The following is a 19,320-nucleotide window of genomic DNA, read 5'->3' on the forward strand; positions in this document are numbered from 1 at the left end:
CGGGTCTCTTCAATAAACCTCAAGCAAATCGCTTCTATCAAACCTTAGGATTTTATCATTTCAAACTCATACAAATGAAATGAAAGTCAGAAATTAACAATCAAAATGTCATGTTTTAACATAATAAACTGAGTGTCTATGATCAATATCTCGTGTGTTGTCAAAAACGGCGTCACAAAATTCCTCATGTGTGCCCTTTTTAACAATAAGTAGTTTACTGGCCATTGACTACTCTAGCTTTGTTCCATTTCATGAACACATCATAGAAACTATCTTATCAACCATTTTTTCATGCACTATCCGTGTTCATGTGCAGATGGAAGTTTTTGGGGGAAAGCCATGTCCAAACTGTTTTAACATTTGTAGTTTTCTGTTGAAATCTTTCTCTTCCAGATTCTTCATTTTAATAAGTACAAGTTAAATTCAGAATTCAACGATGAAAATGTCACGTTTTAACACTTTAAAATAAGTGCTAACGATTAATATGTTCTATTATTAAAAAGGCCAAAAAACCGTTCTGTGTTCACCTTTCCCACTGAGTTTTTCACAGGCCATTGACTACCCTAAAGGTGTTTCGGATCCATTCCATGAAAACATCGTGGAAAATAGCTCACACACTGCCTATTACCATATACAGTGTATGTGCGTATGTGCAATTTGGAGTTTGGACAAACAAAAGTATAATTCCATTCTGTTTGAACATTTTCAGTTAGATGTTAAATTCTTTCAGATTCTTCTTTTCTAACAAGCAACGTTCCTTTACATTAGAAACGTATTTGATATGCCACCTTACATTCATTAATCATTGCGCATCACCTAAACCTGTTCTTTTGAAACATGTACCACATTGCGATCAAAACTAAATACTAAGCAGGTCTCTTCAATAAATCTCAAGAAAGTTGTTATTTTTAAAATTTAGCATTTTATAATTATAAACTCAAGGAAATACGATAAAATTCAAAAATCAACAATGAAAAATTTATTGTTTTAACCTATTAAATTGAGTGCTAATGACCAATATCTCATGATTTGTTACATTAATTGCATACTAAAATAGAATTCGCGCTCATTTTTTTTTTTTACAAAAAGTGTTAAACAGGCCATTGACTACCATAATTATGTACTATTCTACAAACACATATTAGAAAATTTCCCTGTAACATCCATGTGCCAATGTAAAGACGAGAGTTTGGAGGGAATATGTCTTAAACCAATCTATTCGAAGATTTTTATTTCAGAATTTTGATTTCAACAAGTTCAGTCCCTCCGTTTAGGAACGTGATATTGATGAACCTTCATCAATCATTATAGATCATCTAAATTTATATATAAAAATAAAACACATTGCAATCAAACCTTGATAGTTAGCCGTTCTCTTCAATTAACCTTAAGCAAACTGTTTCTATCAAATCTTATCATTACAAACTCATCGGGATAAAATAACATTCTGATATTAACTATAAAGATGTTCTGTTTAACTCTCTAAAATAAGTGTTAATGATTATAATCTTAAAGCTACTTGGTCCGATTTTTTTATCAAATTTTGTTTAAGCTTTTTAACGATGGTTATCGGTCAACTAAGCAATATTTCAATTAAAATTGTAGTACAAAATTTTTTAACAAAACCAATCAGAAGGGTATCGCGTTATTAATTTCTCCTCATTTTAAAATTTGACCTGATGTCGATGCAGGAATGACTGTATTACGACTTTGACATTGTTGATTCCTTCTTTATCGTTTTAGTGGTTCGTGTCACTCTGCTGTGAATTTGTATTTTGCTTTATAGATTTTTGTGATGGTTGGCGGTTTGTTATTGTCATTTTTTTCAGTTTAGTAAAGATCCTAATGGTTTGGAATATCAAAAATAAACCTGTGTACACTTTGTTCACTTTTATTTGTGAAGTAGTTTGTTTGTTAAAATTGATGCAAAACATGCGGAGGGTAAAACTAAACGAATCACTATCCTTCACATTCCAATCATGCATTTGGTTTGGATATATTGTATACATATAAAGAAATAATTCTTATTCACGTTGAATATTTCTAACTTTGACAGGAGACCGATTCTGCTGGTGTAAAAAGGCGAAAGTCTATTACTTTGTAAGATAATTAGACTGAATGGAATATCAATTAGTACTGTTAAAATAAAATGGACCATGCATGCTTAATATGTTTTGTCATATAATTAACACTAGAAATCAAATTTTGTGTTCATTTTTTTTACAATGAGTAGTTCACATGCAAATTGCCCCCTTTGATGTGTTCCATTTTATAAACACATCTTATAATATCTCATAAACTGCCTTTTTTCCTGCACTATTCATGTGCTCCAGTGTAGAAGGTAGTTTAAAAGAAAAATGTCGACGTCCAATCCGTTGAATCGTTTTTTAAGATTTTCTCTACAACTCATATGGGTTCTTCATTTCTAATAAGAACCACTCCAACGCTTAAGGAGAGGAATCAAGGCGACACTTTACATTCGTCAATCATTATACATCATCAAAATTTATTCCTCAAAATCATACAATGCATTGCGACTTAATACTATACAGATGACATGTTTTTTTCTTTTATCCTCAAACAAACTAGTTCCATCAAATGGTATTTTATCATTACAAACTCGTCCGAAAACGAAGAAATTTAGAAACCAACAATAAAAATGTTCTGTTTATAACCTATTATAATAAGTGTTAATGATTAAAACGTCAAGTGTCATATGAATGGCATTAGACATTCCCATTTTGTGTTCATATTTTTACAATAGGTGCTTCACAGGCTTCGATCAACCTATTTGTGTTTTATTCCATGAACATATCGTTGAAAATATATCATACATTTCCTATTTCCGTGTACTATATATGTTCACATATGCATATTAGAGTTAAGAGGAAAATGTGTAAGTCCTATATCACTTACATCATTATCAGTTTTCTCCATAACTCTCTCAGATTCTTCAATTTCTTACAAGCGCAATTGCTCTGCATTAGGAGAGTTATCATGATGACACTTTTCATTCATCTCTTAGTACACATCATCAAAACTTTATTTTTCCGAATCACATAACACATTGCTATCAAAACTATATGCATAGTAGTGTCTTCAATTAACTTAAGCAAACAGTTTGTATCAAACCTTACGATTTTATCATTGGAATCTCGTCCAAATATTACGAATGTAAGATATTAACAATAAAGATGTCTTGTCTTAGCCTATTAAATTGAATATAAATTATCATTATCCCATGTTTTGTCATATAAATGGCATATAAAAATCACATTCGTGCTTTTTTTTTCTAAATTAGTGGCTCAGAGGCAATTGACTACCCTAGATGTGTTCTATCTCACAAACAAATTTTGGAAAATATCTCACACACTGCTCATTTCCATACACTATTCGCGTGCCTATGAGCAGAAGGAGGTTTTTGTTTAAATCATTCAGATTCTTCATTTATAACTGATATAAGTCAAATGATCAAGATGATGTTTTACAATCAGCAACCATATTAAAATATCACCCAAATTTATTTATCTGATTTATATACCAAATTGTAATCAAACTCTATAGCTGGCAAGTCTCTACAGTAAACCTCGAGACACCTATTCAACCTATCAAATATACTAGCGGAAAAAAGAAATTGTGCATTATTTAATATATGAAAAAACATTTAAAAATTACAATGAACACATTTTTTTTGTAATACTGTTAATACATGTATTCGTAACAACATCTCATAACACATTAATGTCAACGTCGAATAACGTCAATTTCAGCACACTCGAAAGTCACTGTTATTTGAAATTGAATTAACAAAATTAATAACGCGTGTGACCACCATTTGCGTTCACGCATGCTTGACAGCGACGCCTTATTGATGCCACTAAAGTGTTCAGAAATGCTTGAGGGATGTTGTTCCAGATGTTGGTTAAAGCCTGGCCTAAATCAGCCAATGTCTCTGACTGTTAAACGGCGTAAACGTCTTTCCATTTCATCCCAGACGTGCTCGATCGGCGACTAATCGGGGGAAACAGCTGGACAAGGCAAGACATCGACATTCTGTTGAACAAACAAGTCCCTGACCACACGTGCAACGTGGGGCCTTGCGTTGTCTTGCTACAGAGTGGTGTGATTTTGATGTTTCTGTATGAAGGGTGTCACATGAAGCTGAATAATTTCATCTCGATAGCGTACGCCGTTGAGATTTGTAGAGGGGTCCTTCCACGTGCTGACATTCCAACCCACACCATAACGCTACCTCCACCAAATTGTCGACATTGCACAACAAATGCGTCCTGGTAACGCTCCCCAACGCGACGATACATCCTACAGCGGCCGTCACTGCTATCCAAATGAAATCTGGATTCATCAGTGAACAGAATTTTGGCCAAGTCCTGTATTCTGAATCGCAGATGTCGTGTGTACCACGCTAGTCTCGCGATACGATGACGTTGAAGCAGTCCTGGCGCACCGCTGGACGTCTTGGTCTAATGTTTTGCTCGCGCAGACGATTACGCACAGTTCTTGGACTAATTAGTCGATTTCTCGGCCCTGAAATGCTACGGGCAGTCAAACTTGCTGTCTGGAAAACGATTTATCACATGCACCAGTCTAATGTGTTTGTCCTGTTGAAGTGACGTCACACGAGGTCGCCCAGGACGCGGTCGATCATGAGTGTTGCCAGATTGTTGAAAACGTCTCCATAATTACTATAGGGTGTTCCGATGAACTCCAAAGTGTCTTGCTACAGTATTTTGTGCCATTCCAGCTTTCAGCATCCCAATAGCACGATTACGTTGGTTTTCTTTGAGTCGTGGCATGACATAAGGTAGATTCTGTTGAAACTAAAGTGATGTCCTTAACAAAAGAAGTTTAAACAAATCCTTTGCAGTTCTTATTCCAAACAATATTGGCCCGTAAAACTCGTGCGTACAAATTCTTCAATAGACAACTGGTGCTCACTAACCATGAAAAAGTCCGTGCACCCGGATGGTTACCATCCAATATTGTCAAAACCTTTATTATTATCGATTGTTTGAAATTTATAAATACAAACAATAGATATCGAAAAATTGGAAGATGAAAGCCACACTTTGTGTTTATTTTTTCTTTCTTCAAAAAATGATTCAGAGGATTTGACTACCCTAGACGTATTTTATTATATGAACACATTTTGGAAAATATCTTACACATTGCCTATTACCATGCACCATCTATGTGCTCATGTGTAGATTGGAGTTTTAAGGGAAAATGTCCAACATGATGGGATATTTTCCGTTTGTTGTTCTGAATCCTCATTCCATTCCTACAGATTACAAATGTGGCCAGGATGACCCTTTGCATTCATCTCCCATTATATATTATCAAAATTTATTCTTCCCAATCAATTACACATTGCTATCAAAGATTTACAGCTGGCAAGAGTCTTCAATAATCCGCAAGCAATATTTGCTATTAAACCTTTAGATATTATCAATAAAAACTAATCCAAATAAGATGAAACTGAGAAATCAACATTAAAAATGTCCTATTTTAACCTATCAAAATAAGTGTTAATGATCAGTTTTCTATATTTTGTCATTTAAATTATATCAGAAAAATCCTATTTTTGAATTCATTCGGTTTACAATAAGTAGTTTACTGGCCATCAGTCACCCTAAATATTGTTTCATTCAATGAATACATGTACATTATGGAAAATATTTCATTTACTGCCTATTTCCATGTACTATCTATGTGCTCATGTGCAGATTGGAGTTTTAAGAAAAAACTGTAAGTCTTGTCTGTTTGATTTATTTATCTTCAGTTCTCTCTACAACTCTTTCAGATTTTTCATTTTTAACAAGCACAATTCCAGCGCGTTGGGAAAGTGACCAAGATGACACTTTACTTTCATCAATCATTACCAATCATAAAAATGTATTCCTCCTAATCATATATAAGACATTGCTATCAATACTACATAGCTGGAATGTTTCTTCATCAAACTTTAAGCAAACTGCTTGCGGGAAGTTTTAAATTTCATCATTACAAAATAATTAAAATTAGATGAAAGATGAAGTCAGAAATCAGCAAAAAAGATGCCATGTTTTAGTCATTCAAATTTGAGTGATAGTGATTAACACCTCATGTATTGTCAAATAAACGACATCGAAAAATACAATTATGTACGCACAAAATTTTAACAATGAATGGTTCAAAGGCGATTGTCCATCCTAGATGTGTTCATGAACACATCTTTAAAAATTATCTCATATACTGCTTATTTCAATGCACTATCCGCGTGTGTTAATGCATGTACAGATGGAAGTTTGTTGGAAAACCCTGAGTTTAAACTGTTAGGAGATTTTCGATTTTATGATTAGATCTTTCAGATCCTTCATTTTTTACAAGTACCATTCCTCTGCATTTGAAAAATGATAAAGATGACATTTTACACCCAGCAGTCATTTATACACCATCAAATGTAATTCCTTTGAATCGTATTGCACCTTGAGATTACACTATATAGCTGGCAGGTCTCTTCTTTAAACTCTCAGGGGACTGTTTCTATTCTATCATGGGATTTTATCAATACAAACTCATCCGCATAAAGTTCAAAAATCAAAATGAATGATGTCACGTTTTCAAGAGGTTCGCTCCTCTCTTTTTGGGTAACTATTTTATGTCACCTCTAATCTAAAATTTTTGCATCATATAATGATTCTATTTGTATATTTATATACAACAATGCCAAAAAAACCATATTTGATAAACATTTTAAAAGAAAATTGTATATTTACAGAGTGTAGATGGGGATTATATATTGTGGCGGAAGAAAATGAACAATTTTCCTAATTCAATAGTTTTAGAGTTCTGTTACTTCAGCCTCCTAATTTTCAGAGCAGACTAAACTTTTAAATAATTTGTGTCTTACGATACACTTATGTTGTTCTGAAAAACATTTCTGAACAATATTTTTATCGATACATTTTGGCATATTTCGCTTATATTTCATAGAAGTGAAGAAAAATTTAACTCGTATTTTTGCCTAAAATAAGCTTATTTCATGTAATATCTTTTTTATCTTTTTTAGATGTTACCCCTACTTTTACTCAATTTATAGACATTAGACATTAAATGCATGACTGTTTGTATGCAAAGTTTTCGAAAAATGTCATTACCTTTCTATTTTTTTTAATTTGCGTTATGATTTGATTACTCCAAAGTATTATAACAATCTTTACATTTGCTGCTGTACTTACATTTAAAGGCATCAGTAAAGCAAGGTGTTTTTTTAAACTCTGACTTGGATATTACTTTTATAGTCACTACATGTGTTCAACATCATAATGTATTAAAATCATAACTAAATATTAGTTCAAATTATAAATATTTGTTTGATTTCTTCAATGAATCAATTTTTGGCAAATTTTAGCAATAATATCAGGATAGTTATCATTTCTGTTTTGGGCCCCATATTTCCGAAAGATGGCATGTGAAATAGGTCACAAATAAAATAAATGAACATGCTAGATCATCATGCTTATATCCAAGTGGTTTTCGGATAATTGACATTACTAGCTTTTGAGGTACTGACCTCCCTAACACTGTAAAATAAGTGTAAATGATCAATATGTTCTGTCACTAAAAAGGCTTAAGAAAATCCCATGTTGTTTTCATTGTTTTTCCATTAAGGGGTTCAATGGCCATTGACTACCCTAAATGTGTTCATTAACATAAGCACATCTTGAAAAATATCTCTCACACTGCCTATTACCATGTACTATCCATTTGTTTATGTGCAGATTGGAGTTTTGAGGGAAAATGTCCGAGTCCAGCGTAATTTGAACATTTTCAGTTTGCAGCATGACGATTCAAATCTTTCTAACTTTTCATTTTTAACAAGCACCATTTCTTTACATTTCGAAAGCGATCAAAATGATACTTTACATTCAGCAACCATTACACATCATTAAAATTCATTCCTTCGAATCATAACACATTGCAATCAAAACTATATAGCTGGCATGCCTCTTCATTAAACATCAAGCAAACCGTTTCTATCAAATCAAAGGACTGTCTGATTACAAACAATAAAAATGTCCTGTTTGCACTTATAAATGTTAATGATCATTATGTCATGTTTTGTCATATAAATGGCATAAGCAAATTCCATTTTGTGTTACAATAAGTTGTTTAGAGGCCACAGGCCACTCTAGATGTATTTTATTCTATGAACACATTATGGAAATATCTCATTATTGCCTATTTCCATGAACTGTATAGCTGTATATAGTATTCACGAATTATATCACACAGTTAAATGCGTATAACCCGCACATAGATTTCATTGTATTGATGCATCATTTTGCATATGGTTGCTTGTAATATGAACCTGAACATTCTAGATTTTCTGTTATCTGTTCATTATCTGTTGTAGTCATGCTATTATTGTTTTTAATGTATATACCCCGTAAGGGCCTTTTATTGGTGAATAAATAAACATGTATATGAAATATCTATATGCTCATGTGCAGATCGGAGTTTGGAGGAAAGTCCAAACAGTTACATCATTTTCATTTTTCTCTACAACTCTTTCGAATTTTTCATTTCTAACAAGCACCATGCGCATTTCAGTGCATTGGGAACTTGACCAAAATGACATCTTACATTCATCAATCATTACACATCATCAAAATTTATTCCACCAAATAATATAACACCATGCGATTAACACTACATAGCTGGACTTTTTACTTATTAAATCTCAAGCGAACTCTTAGAATTACAATTCATTACAAACTCATCTAAATAATATGTAATGTAGAAATCAACAATAAAAAATGTCCTGTTTTAACCTATTAATTTGAGTGTTGATGATCATAATCTCTTGCTTTGTTAAAAAGTGACAATTATAGAAGTTCTCATGTTGTGTTCATTTTTTAACAATGACTGGTTCCTTGGTCATTGACTTCCCTAGATCCCCTAGATGAGTTCATTCCAAGGACACATCTTCGAATTTATCTTACACTTTATGCATTTTGCTCATGTGCAGATTGGAATGTTTGGAGGAAAACACTCAAAGTCGAATCTTTTTTATTATCTTCAGTTTTCTCTACAACTCTTTCAGATTTTTCATTTCGATCAAGATCATCTCCTCTGCATTAGGAAAGTGATCAAGATGATACTTTACATTCATCGATCATTACACATCATCAAAATTTGTTCCTCCAAATCATATACATACTATACAGCTGGCAGGTCTGTTGATCAAACCTCAAGCAAACTGTTTCTATCAAATCTTAGGATTTTAACATTACAAACTCATCCAAATAAAATGAAATTCAGAAATCAACACTAAAAATATCCTGTTTTAATCCATCAAAATAAATGCTAATGATCAATATGTCATGTTTTTTCATATAAACGGCATAAGAAAAGCCTATTTTGTGTTCGTTTTGTTTTACAATAAGTGGTTCACAGGCCATCGTCCACCCTATATGTGTTTTATTCTATCTACATCTATACACATCTAGGAAAATATCTCATACACTGCCTATTTCCATGTAATATTTGCTCATATGCAGATTGGAGTTAGGAGGAAAAATGTGTCAATCAAAATTGTTACATCATTTTCATTTTTCTCTAATAGTCTCTCAAACTCTTTAATTTCTTTCAAGCACCATTCCTCTGGAATTCAGAAATCAACAATAAAAATGTCCTGTTTTAACCTATTAAACTAGTGTTAATGATTAATATCTCATTTTTGATCATAAGAGGGTCTTATAAAATCACATTTTTGGTGTATTTTTTACAATGACTGATTCTTTGACTACCCTAGATGTGTTCTTTCCATGAATTATACTGTTTCTATGAGATCATAGGATTTATTAACACAATATCATCACAATAAGATGAAATTCAGAAGTCAACAAAAAACAGTGTCATGTTTTATCACATAAAATTGGGAGTTATAAAGATCAATATCTAGATTAAATTCACAGCCTATATCCATCCAATAACTGTGTGGTCATGTGTAGATGGGAGTTTGGAAGGAAAATTGCTAAGTCCATTCTGTTTTTAGCATTTTGATTTGTTTAATGTACAAAATTTCAGGCACTTTTTTTTTTTACTGAAAAGCACCATTCCTCTTCATTGGAATCATAATTTGAAATTATATAAGCTATTAAAATACTGAATTCTGTGTGATTTTACATTCTTTGTTATATTTCAGAAAACACTAGTTTTTAGCAGAATCTCTTGTAATTGAGAGAGAGAGAGAGAGAGAGAAAGAAAGAGAGAGAGAGAGAGAGAGGGAGAATACATGCATGATATGCACTTAGAATCATAATAAACATAATAAAAGTTGATGAGAGTGACTGGGGATATAATTAATATTAAGATATTGATCCTCTGGATTAGTTTCCATCTTTATTTTTTAGTTTCTTGTTCTAATGATGTATTAATTCAAGATAACATATGACCATTAGCTGTTACAAATTGAATACAGAGAATTGCAGATTAATCATTTATATCTACTCATTCTGTGTGCATGTACATCCATCTTCTTTCTTTGAAAGTGGTTTTTTTTTAATATTCAATAAAACTTTTTTTCAACTTCTATTTGTTGTAACATGAAAATCCTTTATCCTGTGTTCGGAGGAAAAAGGGGGGGGGGTGCATGAACTCTCTATCGCTAGCCTAGTTGGTGATTTAAAATCCACACTGGAATGTTGTACCAAAACTGAGTCAGATAAGAAATATGAAACCTTGCTGAAACACACATGTGGCAATTATCAAGTCAGAGACAGAGAAAAAGGGGAAAAAGGGGGCCCAAGAGAGGATTGATGACGTGAAAATCACATGGAATTAAAAAAAAAAAAAGAAATCGATTTAGACAGAACAAAAAATAAATAAATGTATAAATGTGCAAATTTCTATAATTGTTTTGTACACATGGATCAGACATAAAGTAGAGAGAGAGAGAGAGAGAGAGAGAGAGAGAGAGAGAGAGAGAGAGAGAGAGAGAGAGAGAGAGAGAGATCATCGAGAGAGAGATCATCAAGAGAGAGAGAGCTGAGTAATATGAAGAGGGATTGATTGAAGACAAAAAATCAGAAAAGGATGTTAGAGGGAGGCAGAAAGAGAGAGGCAGAAAGAGAGAGGGAGAGAGAGAGAGAGAAAGAGAGAGAGAGAGAGACAGACAGACAGACAAACAAGAGAAATAGACAAAAATCAAGCTAATGCAAAGATAAGATGGGAAGAAAAATAGAAAGGAAAAGAAAAATTAATGCATTCAAGGAGAGATATACACAGAGAGACTGAGAGAGAGAGAGAGAGAGAGAGAAAATCATATGGAGAGGGATTAATTGAAGTCAATAAATCAGAAAAGAAATTGCTAGAGGGAGGCAAAAAGAGAGAGAGAGAGAGAGAGAGAGAGAGAGAGAGAGAGAGAGAGAGAGAGAGACAGAGAGAGACAGAGAGAGAGAGACAGAAAGACACAAAAGAGAAATAGACAAGAATCAAGCCAATGCAAAAATGAGATAAGGAGAAAAATAGAAAGGACAAGAAAAATTAAGGCATTCAAGGAGAGATATACACAAACAGAGAGAGAGAGAGAGAGAGAGAGAGAGAGAGAGAGAGAGAGAGAGAGAGAGAGAAAGAGAGAGAGAGATAAAGAGAGAGAGAGAGATAGAGAGAGAGATGCCGCTTGTGATAGAAATACATATAGATAACAGAAACTGTGGAATCTAATCAAACTTTCCAGTCTGCGTTTATCAAAAACTTTGTTATATTTTGTAACAGAATCGTATGCTATAAAAAAATTAATGATATATAATAATGAAAGAAAAATATTGGTTACATGTAGTAGTCAAATGACAGAAATTCGGGATGGGGTCAATTTCTTTGGAAAGTAATAAATTTAAAAAAATCAACAAATACTGGTTGTTGTAATTCTAATTGTTGTAATGTAATTGTAAATTTAATGCAATATAAATGTAATTTAATTCTTGTAATGTTGTTGTTGTTAGAGGTTGTTACCATTGACATTACATGTACTGTCAGTGTGATTTATATGATTTTTAAAAGTAATTAAATTACAATAACTTTGCAAAAGAAAATAATTTAAAAATTACATTGGAGAAAAAAGTCATCACCACAGTCCCCTAACCTACATCCATCCGATCTGAGAAAATTGTATGCAACACCTGCACTAAAGCGAATTTTTTTTGGTATTTTTTTATTAATAAAACCATGCACATCCTAAAAAAACAAACAAAAAATTACCCCCCCCCCAAAAAAAAAAAAAAAAAAAAAACACACACCCCACTCACACAAATCTAAGCCAAATATGAAACACATAACGTTATTAAATGTATCAATATATCTTTATATTTGAGAGAGAGAGAGAGAGAGAGAGAGAGAGAGAGAGAGAGAGAGAGAGAGGTCCCAAATATAGAGAGAAATTTAATGTTTGGATAATTTTAAAAGCTTTCTAAAATGTTCTAAAATTTCTAAAAAAAGGAATATTCTGTATCACGCGTACCAGCAAATAAAGACTTTCGACACATCATAAAATTATATGTAATTAGATCGGGTTTGTAAACCGGAAGTCAACAAGAAATCCGTGATGGCCATGATGGCGGGGAAGCTGAACAATGTTGTCATCGAATATAGAACTATTATATTGAATCGAAAAATGATCTAAGCTGTGGCCTTAAAGGTAATAAGTATTTCATATGCACTACCATCCACGCTATTATTTATTTTGGCTAGGTTTGCTTCATAAGGTTTTATTTCTCGACCGAATTTTGCATCATAGATCTTCAAGTTGATTTTATGACGCCACCGCGCCGGTTCACATGCAGTGTGATACATATTCGGGGAAAATACTGCTAAATTGGGGAAAAAAAATGATTCTATTTTTATTTGAAAATTGGGCCGAATTTCGGCTCCTGAGAAGGTACTGATAAATCCCTGGGTTAACTGTTAAATGCAGTTTATCCTTACATTGTATTTCCTATAATTTGACTGTTTGATCATACATGGATTTTCACATCTTTAAATGAGACTCAAGTTCATCTACTTTACAGTTTATTTACACAATTATAATATGTATAATATTATATGCAGTTATCCTATCTAATGATCACTTTTCATTCATCAAGAAATCATCATTTTTAAATAAATTGGTAAGTCTGGGAGATTGGATACACATGTACAATTGAGCCCAAGAGCTCAGGATTTTCCTGGATGAACTCGGTAGATTACGGAGATTGAAATAAATTTTCATACTGTCAACCTATTTTTGATTCAACATAATAAACACTAAAGAATAAACAATTAATGCTTAAAGTAAAGCAAGATTTTTTTCTTAATTTTAAAACAAAATATTTTAACTTTTTTCCGTTACATGGATTATGACGTTTTTAGCAGCTTTACATATTGTTGTGTGAAATTATCCATTTTCCCTGGGCACTCTTGCGATAAGGTGAAAAAACTCCCCATAATTTATAGAGTAAAGTTTGCAGTGCCTTAGTCATGCATTTCGTCAAAAAATAGGTAGTTTTGATAATCACTGATTTGGTACATTTTTTGACTTTACATATTAACTTGATGTTTGGGTATTCTGGTAATTGTATTTAAATTTTGCATATCTAATTTCATTTTACATATTGAATGTTTTGGACCCAACATTTGTAGTGTTAAATCTACGATTTGAAAAGGGCATGTTAAATAATGGTATAAAGGGCACTTTTCTCCGCGGTTAATATTATAAAACCTTGAAAGGGGCACCTTTTTCTACGGTAATATTATAAATCATTAATCCTTGAAACAAGCGTATTATAAGGAAAATTTTGCATCGTAATCAAGTGTTACCTCGAGATCTGTAATGAAACAAGATAACTGAACAATAAATGATTTGCTTTTGCATTCACAAAAGTCTTTTTCAATATTTTATTTTCTGAATCAATCTTTTTTTTTCTTTCTTAAATTGATTTACATTCATTTATATCCCTTAGAACAGTCATGGCATTGGTCTGACTAGTTTTAAAGTATAATGCATTAAAAATTCTATATATAGTCTGTCCCAAGTTATTGCTTCCATCACTTTTTGATGATTTTTAAAAAAAAAATACATATACATGTGAAAGAAATTCCATTGAAATAAATGAAAGGGAATATATCCAAGATATCTTCATTGAACAATTATCCCTTTTCACTCATAAAATTTCACAGGAACGAAAACAATTGTTTACATCTTTTCTCCATTCGGAATACACTCGGAATATATCGCACAATTTTTTAACATTGTCATCCGGGCTTATTAATGGCTGATGCAATGCAAAATCTCGTTAGACTTTCAATTTTTGGATGTGTATTGAAACCTGAAGCGTTAGAGGGGGCGTTTCAAAACAGATATTCTGGACTTTTTTCATAATAGTGGATAAACATAGTTTGAGCACAAAGGTATTTACTATTATTGAAATATCAAGCAAAAAGTGGTTGAAGCAAAATCTCGGGGACAGAGTATAGATAACCTTACGATGTCTCAATGATTATAAGCTAGCTTGTACAATTAGCCTACTAATTTCAAGGAGATAGTTCAGTTGTTATTTATCAAATTATTGTACCAGTAATAAGGTGTCAAATCGCCCATTAAGGGCAGCTGTGTATACCCCCTCAGCTTGGGCCTCTCTAGTTTACCTGTATCGTCTTTTGTCTCAGGTCACCCGTGCGTGAAGTCCAGCGAGTGTTGGTTTAACTTTGCAATCAAAACAGAGGCTAGGGCAATGGTGGTTTTGAATTAAATTTACTTTCAATAAAAAGGGCATCACTTTTATTTACTATTAAAAGGGCATGGCGCTGATAAAATGGGGCATGGCGCCGCGCCACGCTAGTTCGCTTTAGATTTAACACTAATTTGTATACATAACGCCATATTTACCAACAACTTCTTTTAATGAGTATAATGCATAAGGATTTCCGAGTTAAATTGCTTGTACACGTTTATTGTATTTCGCGTGTTTCTGATAGGAGTTGCTGCAACCTAAATTCCTTTTTGTAAGTGAGGCCCCTTGAGGGGTTATTTGACATATTTACAGGGGTTCAACAATTTTTTTATGATGGTCAAGTCTAGGACTTAAAGAGTAAATTTTAGGCGAGTCTGAGGAAGAAATTCCCAAGTCCACATTGTCATGATTGATAGATAAAATTATATCAACCTAAACATCGCTAAAACTAATGTGATAATTTATTTTAATTTGTTGCGTTTAAAATAATGTTTTATTTTATACATTTTATATCATTGTATTTAAGCCAAGGCCTATCGTCACGCCAGTTGCTTTTGGAATTCGTGAATTCTCTTCTTTTCATAAGTTTTGTCTGAGGAATTATTATTTTTATCACACCTCAAGTCACCCCCGGCTTCATGTTCCTCACAGGGTCTTTCATTTGTCATTCCTTTGCGTATAGTACTGCTTGTAAATCCAAAATTCAACAAACTTACTGCCGTTTGTCATAGGGGAGAAACATGAGTAAATGTGTAAAAGCAGGTCATACCGCAACAGAAAATAAAATGAGGATTGTATTTTCGAAATGTTTGTAATGCTTATGTGTTCATAGAGGCAAAAAAATAACACATTTTTATTAAATTCATGATGGAATTTGATTTATTTTTAATTTAAATTTATAATTACGAACTTTTTTTTTAATTTAAAAAAAGATAAGCAAGACACAATGCCAAGTCCCTGGACTTCGGCGATTCTAAATGCCGAGTCCTGATCTGGAATTTGTTAGTCCGGGACGTTGGGCTTGAGGAATTTTGAACCCCTGATTTTTGTCTGTTCATTTTAAAATGAACCAAAATTGGTAAACCGGCCATTAATAATTTATGAAGAAAGTAATGATGTGTTCCATTTAGAGAGTTCCTTTTACCTCGTATACCATGATGACTGTGCAGTCGGGCAAAGATCTTGTAGTTTTCAGCATGTGTCAATTATACTGTCAATCAAAAATCCACACGTAGCACAAATGAATGATATAAGATTATTCCAGTTTGTACGACCCTTAAAATACTGGAAGCTCATAGTTACATTATTTAGGTATGTGAAAGGGATTTTTATGTATTTCAACTGTTACTATCAATGTTATTTCTTATTTCCTAACGATTCAATGGGTAAATCTGAAGTTATTCACACATGTGTTTTCAGCTGTACTGTCTCTTCAAAAGATGATAATGTATATAATTTTCTAAAAGTTTAACCCTTAGGCTGCTGCATTAATTTTCGCCAAGATGGCCGCCACTGCTGAATTAATTAATCACAATTAATGGTAATTGACCATCGAGTTTTAAAATAATATATCTCAGCAACTATTTATGCTACAGTTACCAAACTTATATTTAAGTGCAAGAGAAAATGTTGAAGATTTCAATGCAATGCTCATCTTCCTCATTTAACTTGTATTTATCAATCTAGGTACGTTCAAATGTGAAAATCAATTAAAATCAATGCGTTTTATTGTTCCATTCTTCAATTGTCACCCAAATGACTGTATAAGTTCCTTAGTATATCAATAAGTCATACATTGTGGGATTCATTTTTATTCATATCATTTTTGAACATCAGGTAAACAATTGATAGGTCAAAATAACTGAAAAATAAAGAAATACATCAAACAGTTTATCAATGTTTTTTAATGTTGGTCTTATTCACATTCTCGGACTGCACACGTATCTCGGTAAAGATGTTGATCAATTAAACAAGAATTTCCATAAACATATCATTAAGAAATAATTTAGAAACGATAAAGGTTCGTAATCCTCCATTTTAGCGTTTAATTTTTCCTCTCTGGTGAATGGGATATTCCATGGTGGTGGACCAACACGCGACCAGCCTACCTCGAGATCGGCATCAAATTCTCGGTCATTTCTTGGCACAAAGTCCATTTCTCGGAAGTTTACCGCTCTATAGCATTTATTTTAAACTCTGGAAAACTTTAGAAACCTTCCGAAAACATCAATTGACCAATCAAATTTCATTCCTAACAACAGCCATCGTGTTTTTGTTCAAAGCGAGGCTTGGGGAAACCTTAGATAACTCGCTCTCGGAAAAACGACAATAGTTGCGCGTAGCAGTGGGGGACCTGAAATTTCGGCTCGACAATAGTCGCGCGTAGCAGCCTAAGGTTCGGAATGAATTCTGATGAAACATTTCACATGATTCTTGCACGCTTTGCTCATAATGCTTTACACGCCTGATGTGACCCTGAATTCATGACTCACTGTAATGGTAAAATATTTTTTCTTGCAAACATTTTGCTGAATGAAAAAACTCAACATTTTAGATCTTTAATTCTAAAATTACAAGTCCTTGATCGTAAAGGAAGAGAAAACAGCAAAATTATCAGGTAACGGTCCGTCCGTCTGTCCAACTTCAGTTTTCACACTTTTTTTCTTTATACGTTTGCGGAATAATATGAAATTTGCTGAACAGCTTCAAAATGTCAAACTACAGATCAAGTTTACACTTTTGTAGCATTTAGTTGACATTTTTTCGAGAACATTAATTTTTTATATTCCAATTTTAAATGTTCGGGTTCATTATCAGATTCGGTGTGTATTGAATAAACGAGGAAAGTATGTAGTCAGTAATAATTTCGTGCATTACTTGGACCATTCCTTGAATTGTTTTTAACAAACAAATAAGTTCTGTAAAATATTGTCAAGCATTGTGTTGTAAATTAAATCGACAGGGTTTTTAGCTCACCTGAGCTGAAAGCTCAAGTGAGCTATTCTGATCACATTTTGTCTGTTGTCCGTCTGTCTATCTGTCTGTCTGTCCGTAAACTTTTCACATTTTCAACATCTTCTCAAGAACTACTGTGCCAGTTTCAACCAAACTTGGCACAAATCATCCTTAGGCAAAGGGAATTCAAAGTTGTGAAAATTAAGGACCACACCCGTTTTCAAGGGGAGATAATTAGAAATTAATGAAAATTTTTGAGAATTTTTCAAAAATCTTTTTCTCAAATACCAGAAAGCCAGGAAAGCTGAAACTTGTGTGGAAGCATCCTCAGGTAGTGTAGATTCAAAGTTGTGAAAATCATGACCCCCGGGGGTAGGGTGGGGCCACAATGGGGGGGTCGAAGTTTTACATAGGAATATATAGAGTAAATCTTTAAAAATCTTCTTCTCAGAAACTAATCAGCCAGGAAAGCTGAAACTTGTTTGGAAGCATCCTCAGGTAGTGTAAATTCAAAGTTGTGAAAATCATGACCCTGGGGGTAGGGTGGGGCCACAATGGGGGGTCGAAGTTTTACATAGGAATATATAGAGTAAATCTTTAAAAATCTTCTTCTCAGAACCTAATCAGCCAGGAAAGCTGAAACTTGTGTGGAAGTATCCTCAGGTAGTGTAGATTCAAAGTTGTGAAAATCATGACCCTGGGGGTAGGGTGGGGCCACAATGGGGGGTCGAAGTTTTACATAGGAATATATATAGTAAATCTTTAAAAATCTTCTTCTCAGAACCTAATCAGCCAGGAAAGCTGAAACTTGTGTGGAAGTATCCTCAGGTAGTGTAGATTCAAAGTTGTGAAAATCATGATCGCTGGGGTAGGATGAGGCCACATTGGGGGGGGGGGGGTGTTAAAGTTTTACATAGGAATATATAGAGTAAATCTTTAAAAATCTTCTTCTCAGAAACTAATCAGCCAGATGATTCTTTATAATTGTTAAGACTTTGGCTCCAGGACAATTCTTCGGCCTCACAAGAAGGTTCAGAGTTTGATGTAGCTAAATATCCCATATATAAACAATTGTTAAGATCTTTTTGAGAACTGCAATACTCAACATGTGATATGACTATAAAATCATCCTGTTAGAAAAGGGACTAATGATTATAAACATAAGAATATCCAGGGGGAAAAATGGATTTTAGTTACCGTATATACTCGCCTATAAGTATGGTTCGCCTATAAGTCGGTTGCCTTTTTCCAGCTTTAATTTGAAGATTTTGCTGTTGACTCCCTTATAAGTCGGGTTACTTTTTCAGGACAATTGATGTACAAATACTCTCAATAAAATACCACATTTTATCATACATGTTTTGAGTTCTAAAAAAAATTGTCCTTTTTTCACCCCATAATTGCTTCTTGACTATTTCTATCATGGGTCTTTGATGTTAATAACTTTTGATTTAAATGCCATTATTTTTTATAACACTAATTACAAGTTGGTAATAGCTTCAAAAGGTATTTAAATAGATTGAAAATTTGATGATAGTGATTTATTTCCTTACTGACTGATTAGGTTGGTAATAAGCCCCTTAAACTGGGGTGT

At 33.1% G+C, this 19,320-nt stretch overlaps 1 long non-coding RNA gene across 2 annotated transcripts in view; it reads left to right on the forward strand.

The window, feature by feature from the left end:
- Positions 1–12,595: 12,595 nt before the first annotated feature.
- LOC128169836 (uncharacterized) overlaps positions 12,596–19,320 on the forward strand; it is a 32,519-nt gene continuing 25,794 nt past the window's right edge. For both annotated transcript variants that reach the window (XR_008241608.1, XR_008241609.1), the window contains exon 1: positions 12,596–12,700. This is a non-coding gene — a long non-coding RNA (uncharacterized LOC128169836). The remainder of the gene's footprint in view (positions 12,701–19,320) is intronic.

Source organism: Crassostrea angulata, unplaced genomic scaffold, assembly GCF_025612915.1.
Source record: "Crassostrea angulata isolate pt1a10 unplaced genomic scaffold, ASM2561291v2 HiC_scaffold_230, whole genome shotgun sequence".
NCBI lineage: Eukaryota > Metazoa > Mollusca > Bivalvia > Ostreida > Ostreidae > Magallana > Magallana angulata.